The 11,262-nt window shown below is 33.1% G+C and overlaps 1 protein-coding gene across 1 annotated transcript in view; it reads left to right on the plus strand.

The window, feature by feature from the left end:
- ATRNL1 (attractin like 1) overlaps positions 1–11,262 on the plus strand; it is a 536,103-nt gene that overhangs the window by 151,421 nt on the left and 373,420 nt on the right. The gene's annotated exons all lie outside the window — the stretch shown is intronic.

Consider the following 11,262-nt stretch of genomic DNA (forward strand, 5'->3'; position numbering starts at 1 on the left):
CCAAAAAGAAAGCTGATATAAAGTTTTAGATTGAAACCTAGAACAATCAATCTGAGAACCTTCCCTTCTTAAGTGGTAATTAAGTTGGAAAACTGAGATACTGTTGCACAGAATGGAATAGAAAACAAATAGAAGTTCAAGTCATCATAATCTGTACTTAAATAATAGCATCTGGCGCAGCTATAGAAAACGGAATGGCAGAAGAAAAGTCCATAGAAGATATTATCCCCATAACTATTAAAAAAAGATCTCAGTATTTTACAATTGCAGTATTTTCTTTTTTCCCTAAATAAATATATAATACCTTCTTGATCTCTGTATATATACAAGTAACGCTGTTTGTTGCAACAGAAAAATACATATGTTTTTAAAATAAAATGTTTTAATATATTTAATAAATAAAATTAATATTTAATGAAATATTAAAACAAAATACATTGCAATAAATACCTGGAAATTATTTATTGCATTAAAATGCTTAAATAGCTATTCTAGCAATCTGTGTCAAATTGATTTAAGGTTGAAGTGAGAACATTCTATGGGTTCCCAGACAAATTTTTCATCTCTTAAGTGACCTGTACACAGTTCCTACCATTTTGGCTCAGTTCGGCTGAACCGGTAGTGGTTTGGCGGCTGGTCGCTGGAACTGGCAGCGACCCAGGCCTGTCATGCATCCAAACCGGTTCTCTGGGCAGCACCATAGGCGCCGCCATCTTGCTTTTTGGTTATACGCACATGCAGAACAATTTTAATCACACTGTGCATGTGCATGCAGTGCGCATCAAGTGCACATGCACAGCATACACACAAGCGAACCAGCAGTAGTGCCTGCCGGGACCCACCCCTGCCTCTACAATATATGAACTATTTTCTCTGAGATATTGTTGAGGTTTATAAATTCTTGTTTGTGTCTCTCTGGAAATGTAGGATTTAGAACAGACCAATTGGCCATGAATCACTAAGAAATTATGCTCTTCTCATTATTCTCAGCTAAATATATTAACATTCTCTCTATCAAGATGTATTCTGTTAAAGTTAACATCCAGCGATGTGAGACTTCAATCTGTGGGGTCCTTGGTGCTCTCTGAGTAGGGTTGTTTTCTTCCAGACATTTCAGTACCCAAAATCGATAACATCATCAGTGCTGATAATGTTACCTAGTTTGGGTAATGAAACATCTACAAGAAAACAAGGCAGGGACGTGCGGTCAGGGGAGGCAGAGCCGTACCGCTGTCATCATGAAAATTAAAAAAAAGGGAAAAGGGAAAAGGCGCTGAGGAGCCTTCTGCACACGTGGTCGGGAATGGGAGAGCTCCGTGGTCCCCTTCATGTTGACTCAGGAGTCAGGAAGGAGGGAAATGGGACCACATGTGCAGGAGGCTCCTCTAGCCTCAGCCTCCCTCCTGCGCACGTCCCATTCCCCGCCTTCCTAAGTCAACAGGAAGGGGACCGCAGAACGTGAGCAGCAGTCCCACGGAGCACGCTCCGTGGTCCCCTTCATGTTGACTTAGGAAGGTGAGCCGCGGTCCCCTTCATGTTGACTGAGGAGTCAGGAAGGAGGGGAATTCCCCTCCTTCCTGACTCCTGAGTCAACATGAAGGGGATCGCGGAGCGTGAGCCGCTGTCCCACGGAGCGCGCTCCGCGGTCCCCTTCATGTTGACTTAGGAAGGTGGGGAATGGGACGTGCGCAGGAGGGAGGCGCAGCCTCACCAGCCGTAAAGCTCACCGCATGTCACTGAAACAAGGACATCTCATTTCAAACCTGAGCTACAAATATTCTCTTCCACTGATTTCTGTGTATTATACTTAATTTGAGAAGCAAGAAGTGCATACAAGCTTAGACAAACGGTTACTCCTTATGTCAGAAAAGCTTTTTTTTAAAAAAAAATTCTTTATTTTATGAAATCAGAAATATTAGGAACAGAGTCAGAAAAAGGATATTTCTGACTCATGTATACAATGTGATAAAGATAATTTTATAATTCTTACTCATCTCTGATGTACTAAAGGTGGCCTCAGGATACTTTTAAAAATACTTGGTATACTGCTTTGAGGAATGAAGAAGCCAAAATAAAGCCCTTTCTTGTTGTCTGTTTGCAAACATTAAATAAAAGAAATAATCATGCCTTCATTAGCTTTGATGGGGAACATTTTGAAATGTTAAGAACAGAAAATATAAACAATGTTCTTCTTCTGTATGAAATAGTTTTTCTTATTACCAAAATAATTCAAACATAGTCTTAGTTAGGAGGAAGAAAATACCAATGATTTTATTAGAAGCTTAACTTGAAAATGCATTCAATGATATGGATCAATAAGATTTGATGGATGGTAATAAAGCCTGCTAGAAAATTTTCATCAGTTGTATTGCTCCTGTGTATAATTAATTACATGTCATAGTTTTTGTTTGGCTCCTAGTAACAACAAGTCTGAAATATTAGCTTAATTTAAATAGGAATAGAAAACATAAAAGGGGTGGGAAATAGTTTGTTCTTTAATCTGTCCTGTCATCCTCATTTTAATCTATTATGTTTCATGTGATAATATATTCAGTGAACTTATGAGTTGGATTTAAAACTTTATTATCATTATAATTATTCTTGTATTTCACATCTAAGCATTGTATAGAACATATAAAAAATAAAAGTTTTAAAACATAGGTTTTTTTCTAATTCAAAGCAATTTATCTCCCAAGAAGTTGGAAATAGAGTGTTATGAATGTAAAGTTTGAATAAAGTCATTGTTCATGGTGATATGGAAAGCAAAACTAAATCTAGGAATTAGTATAATTTCAGTTTACCTTGTGATTATTCTTAAGAAAATGCTTATAAAAACCACCCCGATATTTGCAATGAGATAATGAAGGTTATGGAAAAACAAGTGTATTTGATATAGCAAGTACACTTTTGGATTCAATCAAATTTTGGGTTCGGTTCCACCAAATCCCATGAAAATAGATTTCATCCTCATCAGACTTCAGTGTTTTCTCCAAATTTGTCTTATGCAACCATTATTAGATACAATCTTGATAACACTGATGTTTCTGGACAAGGTAAAAGTGCTTTAAATGTGTCAGAGAACAAAGGTTTTGAATACTAGTATAAAGATGTTTTACATTAAAATTAACATGGAACTAAAATAATGACTTTATTATTTTCTAAAAATTAAAAAGTGATGTATGCTGTAGCTAGATAAGAAAAGAAAGTGCCCTGTTTTATTTATGGAAATGGCTTCTTTATTTATTAGGTATGCAAGTACGGAGAAAAAAACAAGTTGGAGATAGGAAAGTTCCTCTTAATGGTTTTGATAGATCGTTTCAAACTACACCATGCATGTTTAGAACAAGAAAGAAAATAAACTTGTTTTCATGAAGCAAGAGAAAAATACTTAGTTGAATTGGTATTGGGCATAGTATGTGTTTATTAGCAAGCTCCTAGTGTAGCAAAGATTGCTTTTCTTCTTCTTATGGCTTCTAATGGATATAATATGCACCACCTACTGCTATATTCATTTCCATTTTTCCCATCTTTTAGGCGAGCAGAGTGAAATGTGAATAAAGAAGAAAAATTTTAGTGACAGTGTTTATTTTTGAAAACAGAAAGTAGCTTTTCATGTTACATTTCCATCTTGTTGTGAGCTATCATTAACACCAGTTGCCCTAGCAATCATCAAATGTAAAAAGAAAAATCTCAAATAAATAGCCCTGAAGAAATTAGCTGCCAACAAAGCTTTCTTTAAGTTTCTTCATATATTCTGGGTTTTTCATTTTGTTAACAATGCTGTTCATTTGTATTAATTGCTCTTATATTCTACTTCCTCCATATTTTTTTAACTCCTTAATATGTTCTTCACATCATATCAACAACAAAGAGTTGTTGGTTCCAGAAATTTATTTCTACATGTCTCAAAAATCATATCAGTAATTACCACTGTAAAGTGAAATAAAAAGAAAATGCTTAATCAAAATTATTTATCAAGGATGGCTAATCAAAAGTTCAAATTCAGTTCTATAAGATTATTAATTATAGTATATTATGTAATGCTTATAGATAAGCATTACATAATATAATGCTTGTAGATCTTGTAAAAATAAAGATTCTGACTGAAAAACACATAACAATAGCAAATGATTGGGTATGCTCATATTGCTCTTTTAATTACATTTTAGCCAATTTGATCTTCTGGTTAAGGCACCAGGCTAGAAACCAGGAATTTGTGAATTTTAGTTTTGCTTAAGGCATGTAAGCTGACTGTGTGACTTTGGATCAGTCATACTCTCAGCCCAACCCATCCCATTGTTGCTGTTGAGAAAATAGGAGAAGAAAGAAGTGCTGGGTGCATTCACTTCCTTGAATTATTTATTTTTTTAAAAAATGAAGGATATGACTGACTGACTGAAAGTAGATCAAACTGTACTACTGGAATGAAATGTGAGGAATGTAACTTAATGCTACAGGAAACGAAGAGATACCAATGTGGGTCAGCATACTGAAAAATATATATATAATGGAAGGCACAGATTTATATATCTTATTGTAATGTTGTGGTTGATAGCCATAGCATCTGAACCTTCTCAAAAAAAAACACCCCATGTGCATGCTAACATGTATATGGCACTAGAATTTGGGAGATATTTTCATCTCACATTGATGACTTCTTTCTGATGTTCTATGAACGTGGCTGTAATATAATATTTGATTACTGAATGGATTAGTGTTGGCTAAAGACAATGTTGTCTGATATTGCAAATAACTTCATTTGTTATTTTAGTGCATCAAACTCAGATGATTATCAGTAAAGTTTGTAATGTCATAGATTGACTATGCTTGCTCTAATTTGAACTGCATGCCTTTATTGGATAATATTGTGTAAAATATTTTCACTATGTTCATGTTGCTATGTAATAACTCACATAAATGTTTAGCAGCTGTAAGTATGTAAGTATAACTGATAAAATTGGCTAGATCCTGAGTCCTAATATAAAAAAAAGCATTCAATAGTGAGGTAAACTTTACACATATCTATATGGTATCCATGAATTTGAATTTGAACAAGCAAGCATTTTTAGAATTGGCTCCCATGATTTTTATAAAGCCATACTAATTCTTAGTAATCTTACAGAATCTTGCAAATATTCTGCTTTCTTACCTGTGTTGACACCTTCTCAGGTATTATTAGGCTCGATAATTACTAATTTTATTTTCTTTCTTGAAGAGGGAAACCATTCTCCACTCTTTATTCTCTTCTACTCTCTTATACCACTTTGCTTTCCCGAACTTTCTAGGATATATTTCATTAAGATTGTAAAACTGGAGAGCATTCAGAGTAATAGTCTTCTTGCTTTTGACGTATTTGAAGTAACCTCACTTGATTGGATTTCTCTCTCTCGTTAACTTTTGCCCACTTCCCCCCTTTTTTTCTTCTTCTGATTTTATGCTATATTTCCGAGTTGAATCCTTATAGATGCCTTTGTCTTAGTTCTTCCTTACATTTGTAGTTAGCATCCTTCATTGAAAGGCCTTTCTATAAACAACACTAAATTTAAACGAGTGGACAATTTGTTTTCTACATTTATATGTAATCCTTGATCTAATTTGATCCTTAGTCTAATTTCAAAATTGTGAATGTCCTTGTTCTTACAGTCCTTGGATATATACATACGTTCTTTTAGTTACATATTTTAAGTACAAAAAGAAGGAGAAATAAAATGCCATGTTGGGAGTGGTTTTCTAGACATCATATTATTTAATATCTCTATAAAATTCCTATAGGTTTGCAGATCTATTTGGATCAGTACTACTGTTTATTATGAAATGAACCACTTAAATCCATTGTTAATACATTCAGAGTAATGTGTATTTCTTTTGGGGTTTACTTACATATCATTTGGACTTACTGTTTCTTTGACACCTTTTTCTTCCTCTAATATGGTCTGCTTTTTATGGTGTCAAATAAAACTATAGCAAGGAAACTATGGCTGTAAAGATGCAACTTTTGTGCAACTAAGAAGATTGCTTACTTCAGTTAGTCAAATAAAAGAATATTACAAAAAGGAAGCAAAATTTTGACAAATTTGGTGCTACAGACTGCCTTTCAGGAACAAGTAACTGAATAGATCCATTGTTGTAGGATACCAATAACGCAGAATAGGGTAATAACAAAATAAGGAATGAAAAATAATTTGCTCACAGCTTTTTATAGTGAGAAACTATATTTTTACAAGTATTTTGTGTTTGTATTAGTAAAAATAATTTAAAGTTATCTGTCCCCTAATTTTAAAGCTGATATAATTGTTTTAAGTATAATTCCAATTTCTGCATCCTAATTAAGTTTCTAAAAGTTTATTCTTAGTAACAGACTTAAAAAATCCTATTTGTGGTGTTTATTTTTTTGTGTTTTACCATTGGTGGCAATGTATTTTTCTCAATTTTCCTTCTACAGTGTAATTAGAGTTGCCTTTGTGTTTGATACTGTAAAACTGCATCTCTTGTTCTGTTTTTTCTCTTTGCCTATTCAGTGACATAAGTCAATTTTCCACCTCTCTCTCCAATATAATTACATTAACAAAGCTGAGATTTGTACATGTTTGGCTTTCAGTTGTTTGGCACATTTCAATTCAAAGTTCTGTTATTCTTACTTTGGCATTACATTTTCATATTCTTAATGTCAAAATTCCTGGTTACTGCTGTTAAACTGCTTCAGACATCACAGAAAACTGTTGCTATCATAATGAGATAAAATGGTGAGGCTTTCACGTTTCATATTCCTCTCTTTTGGGAGAAAGTGGGAAGGTAATTGGAAGTTTTTGTTCCTAGGTTATAATTACCTGCATCTTTTTCAGCCAAACTTCCCCCTGCTATCCAACTTCTGATATGCATTTCCCCCCCTTTTGGGAGTAGTGAGGAAAAAAAGGTGAGAAAGAAATCTATTTGTATGCTAATTTACTGTATAACTGAAACCAGTTATATTAAATTTTAAGCATGAAGAAATTGTTTCCAATGTCGGGAAAAATAGCTTCTTGTATAGTTACATAATATTCTCAAAGAAGGAATGAAAATTGTTTTGTTTGTCCAAATTGATCTTTAGAAGTCCATTAATGTGGTAGGTTTAAAAGTTTAAGCTTTATTTAAAGAAGTAAAATCTTCCCTGAATTGATCTTGACTGCAGCTAAGAGCACATTGAGTCAAGTTTTCTTGGCAAATCAAATTGTTTACCATGGAATTCTTCAGAGATCTTTTTCAAGCCAATCTGTATTCCTGTTGTTCCATTATGTGCAAATACTAATTTGACTTTTGAGCCCAAAGACTTGCTATTAATGATAAAATGCTTTTGCTACTTTTTTTTTGCAAAGCTTACCGATATGTATTAGGTTTTTTAAAAACTCCATTACTTATTTTTTTCAAGGTACATGACATTTTTTTTAAATGGCAACTTCTTCTCACTAATGGAAATCGTTGTGTAGTGGTAGTGGGTACATTCTTTTTTTTTGTTATACTCCAAATGTAATTTTCAGGGTGATTTTTGTACATATAATTCAACACAAAAATTCCTGCTCACATGCAATAGCTTTCCTATTGGTACATTTCATTAGAATTCTTCAAATTGACTATTTTATATATCTGTGAACATGAACTGCAGAGCTAGAATAAATGCAATATAAAATCCAATGTAAAATGAACTATTATTAAATGAAAGTGGTTACTTTCACTGAGAATTATTTTGGTATCCTAAGTTTGGAATGAGAGCAAGAATAACACATCATTTGTAAGATTCAGAGAAGGAAGCAATATTATTGATGTTATTCTGACAGTATAAGGTTTTATGAGTTTCTTGCAGGAAAGGGAAAAGTAAAAAATAATTGTCAAAATGTTGACTTAACATATAGTAATATGGTTCAAGACTGGTCATGACACTGGTTTTCAAACCAATTTACTTGAATTAAAGTTCTATCTGTAAATGTCATCTGAGCTTGTTATTCTTTAATGTCTTCAATTGAGAAATTTAAATAGAGGTATTCACCACACATTGAAGGAGAAAGGAGAAAGAAAAATGACTTAGCAGACACTGGGACAATTCACCTGTCATATCTAAATCATAGATGTCCCATTATGAATAAACTTTCCCCCCACTTTCTGATTCTTCATATTACACTTGCTTTGTTTGTCATTGATAAAATAGCATTCATGAGGACTGTACAATATTAAAGACTACAGCATATTTTTGGTTTTCTAAAGTTGACTTGCCCATAACATCTCAGTTGAGTCAGTATAAGAGTTCTGGTTGATTTGCATCCATAACATTCCACAGGAGCATGACAAGGAAAACCTCTTTTGCTGAGTCTTTGGCATTATCATTTATATCTCCTTCTTATCACCATTTATAAGAATGCATAAACTAACCACAAAATCTTTTTAAAAGCAAATTTATAAATAATTCAAAGTATATCATCATCATCATCATCATCATCATCATCATCATCATCATCATCATCATGTTTTTGTTCACAAACTACTTTTAAATACTCATAAATAAAACTATAGTCAAAGGACTACTGTATATGCAGATTACATGAGGTGGCTTTTATTTAATCATCTAAACTAGCTGAAAGCCTTGGCTAAATGGATACAAAATATTTGTTAGATATTTTTACAGGATTATCCCACTATCCCACTATATAATCCAGAAATAAAGCAATTGACGGTCCTTACTTGAGTTTAAAATTAGAGTCTACAGTCTTGCTCTGAAAAGGGCTTCAGAAAGAAATCCCTGAAAAAGAGGAAACTTCTTTTAGTTTCTTTTCACTTGTCTTATTTTGTTACGAGTAGAAGAAAAGTACTAATTATTTTGTAGTTAGTCTATACTCCTGCCCTTCATTTTTTTTTTAGAAGAAAAGCCAGTTGATTTTTGATTGGATTTTTAGTTCAGACCAGTGTTCTTTTTTTCTAAAAACAACTACTATGTGCACATTCTGCCTGAGTAACTGAAACACGGTGTTGAAATGAAAGTAGAAAATTAAAATGTCATTCTCTGTGTTTGTCCTATTAATTATAGAAATTATAGGGTACAATTGATATTTTTGGCTCTGTATTTCTTAAATAGTTCAAAATCTGGACTTCGTGTCTACTTTGAAGTATGAATGTTCTTTTACATTAAATGTGAAAGAAAAAATACTTGGAAAATAAAAGTAGAAACAGAATATAGCAATCTGAAAATATTGGCAGATACCTTGTTTATTGTTAATGTTTACATAAGAATAGTAGATGCATTTTCTTAGAAGGCAATTGAAGTTTTGTTGTATTTAAGCTGAACAATTATGGTAAAATAATATTTTATTTTTTAAAACACAAATTTGTATATTTATATATTTAGATTTTACATTTTACATTTTTAATTGATTTCAAGGGTGATATAAGGATATAAGAAAATTGGAAATGTTGCTAAAATTTCATGTTTTATATCAGCAGTATTGTTTTCTTAATTACAATTACATACCTTCAACAGATATATGATTCAGAATGGCACTTTTGTCTGAGCTTTAAAATGGCCAACATTTCAACAGTTGAACTTTTACAGTAATATAATTTACAGTATAAATTATCCAATATATTAATATTAATGTAATATATGTTACATATATATTGCAATGTGCGCTAGACCATTTGTTAGAATATAAGTATGAAATTATTTGAAAGATCATTGCTTAAGCCATGGAAAACTACTATTAAAAATATCTTGGATACAATGGAGAAGAAATCAAACCTCACGGATATATTTCCTAAAAGGAATAGGGCTAAGAGAAAATTGCCTAATATACGCAGTCTGTAGCATATTTCTCAGTCACCAAGATTTATCTTATAGGAAAGGATAGTCCAGAATAACCAGCCTATGGAGAATTATCCCTTGGCAGATACATGAGATTTAGGATAGAAGGAAAGTGTTGCTGAATTCAGTCCATGCATATCAATTAGTTTGGGGTCCCAACATTTGTGATATTGACTCAATGTTTGTTTTAGTTTTAAATGTCTCTTTTATTCCACAAATGTTAATGTAATGAATGGGAAAAGCATGGCAAATAAATCTTGGACTGTACCATAAAACAAAGATTTTAGTGATTTCCAAGTATCAAGTATAAAAGAGAGTTGGGGAATTGGGGTAGAAAAGTATCTAAAAATATGTAATACGTTGTTCACTAAGATACTAGTATAAATAATTGTAATATGACCCAAAGAAGACCAGACCTAATAACAGATGGAAGCCACTAAGAACTAAATAGAAAATTCAACTTGGATAATCTCTAAAAAGTTGTAACTTTGAAAAAATAATAATCAGAAAGCCAACCTTTCCTGTTATCTTTAAGATTACCTGGTAAGATGTTTACAAATAGTAAATACTTGTTTCTGAGACAGAACCTTTTTCTGAGTTAGAGCTTTACCAAAAACAGTAAGTTTGTTATTTTATTCAATACATAAAAATCAATAGTGAAATTTCAATTTTTTTTACTACCAGTTCTGTGGGTGTGGCTTGGTGGGCATGGCAGGGGAAGGATACTGCAAAATCTCCATTCCCAACCCACGCTTGGGGAAAGCATATTGCAAAATCTTGGTTTCCACCCCACTCTGGGGCCAGCCAGAGGGGGTATTTGCTGGTTGTCCGAACTACTCAAAATTTCTGCTACTGGTTTTCCAGAACCTGTCAGAACCTGCTGAATTTCACCCCTGATAAAAATCCTAATTTCATTTAACATTTTGAAGTTAAACAATAAAAGCAAGTTACAGTATTATTTGTTTCTCAATTCTGCATCATTTGTTGAGCTATTTTATCCATGATACTTAGAAAGAATAGACTATTGCGTATTGCTTGTTCTATAACATGGGTATACTTTTCCCAATATTATGTTGTGTTACTCATACATAAAAATTCCAGACCAGCAAAAGATTTGATTTTGGCAACAATAGTATGATCATGTCAGCTCTGGCCGGCCCATAGGCTGGAGCTGCTATTCAGGGGAGAAACCTGGGCCAGCTGCCAAGACTTACCAGGCTTCACTCCTACACAAACAGCTGAGTAAATCTACAAAGCTAGTGATAACTGACTGACAACAATCCACGATTAATTGATGGGTGGTGTTTGTTTTCGGTTACTAGGGGATGGGTGTGCGCATGCATGAGGTGCAGGTTATCCTAATTACCAATGTACCTATAAAAGGTGGTGGGGAGCACCGGGTGGCAGCTCTGATAATTTATTCATTGCCTTAGTGCTTT

The sequence above is a fragment of the Natrix helvetica genome, assembly GCF_964273705.1.
Source record: "Natrix helvetica genome assembly, chromosome: 5".
In the NCBI taxonomy this organism is placed as follows: domain Eukaryota; kingdom Metazoa; phylum Chordata; class Lepidosauria; order Squamata; family Natricidae; genus Natrix; species Natrix helvetica.